This window comes from Triticum aestivum, chromosome 4B, assembly GCF_018294505.1.
Source record: "Triticum aestivum cultivar Chinese Spring chromosome 4B, IWGSC CS RefSeq v2.1, whole genome shotgun sequence".
Classification (NCBI taxonomy): domain Eukaryota; kingdom Viridiplantae; phylum Streptophyta; class Magnoliopsida; order Poales; family Poaceae; genus Triticum; species Triticum aestivum.
Genome location: NC_057804.1, coordinates 589,395,083 through 589,395,332, shown reverse-complemented (window position 1 = coordinate 589,395,332; position 250 = coordinate 589,395,083).

Here is a 250-nt window from a genome sequence, read left to right as displayed (position 1 = left end):
GGAGGGGTGGTTGAACAGTAGCCGGTGGAGTAGCGTGCGGTGGAGGCTGGATGAACAGGAGCCCGTGGATGAACAGGAGCCCGTGGAGGCTAGAGGAGGTCGACGATGGATGAACAGTAGCCCGTGGAGGCTGAAGGAGGTCGATGGTGGAGATGAACAGTATCCCGTCGAGTCCCGTTTTGTGGTACGCCACACCCCTCCCAATGAACAGGACCCCCGTTTCGACCGTAGCGCTCCAACACAAGTCCGT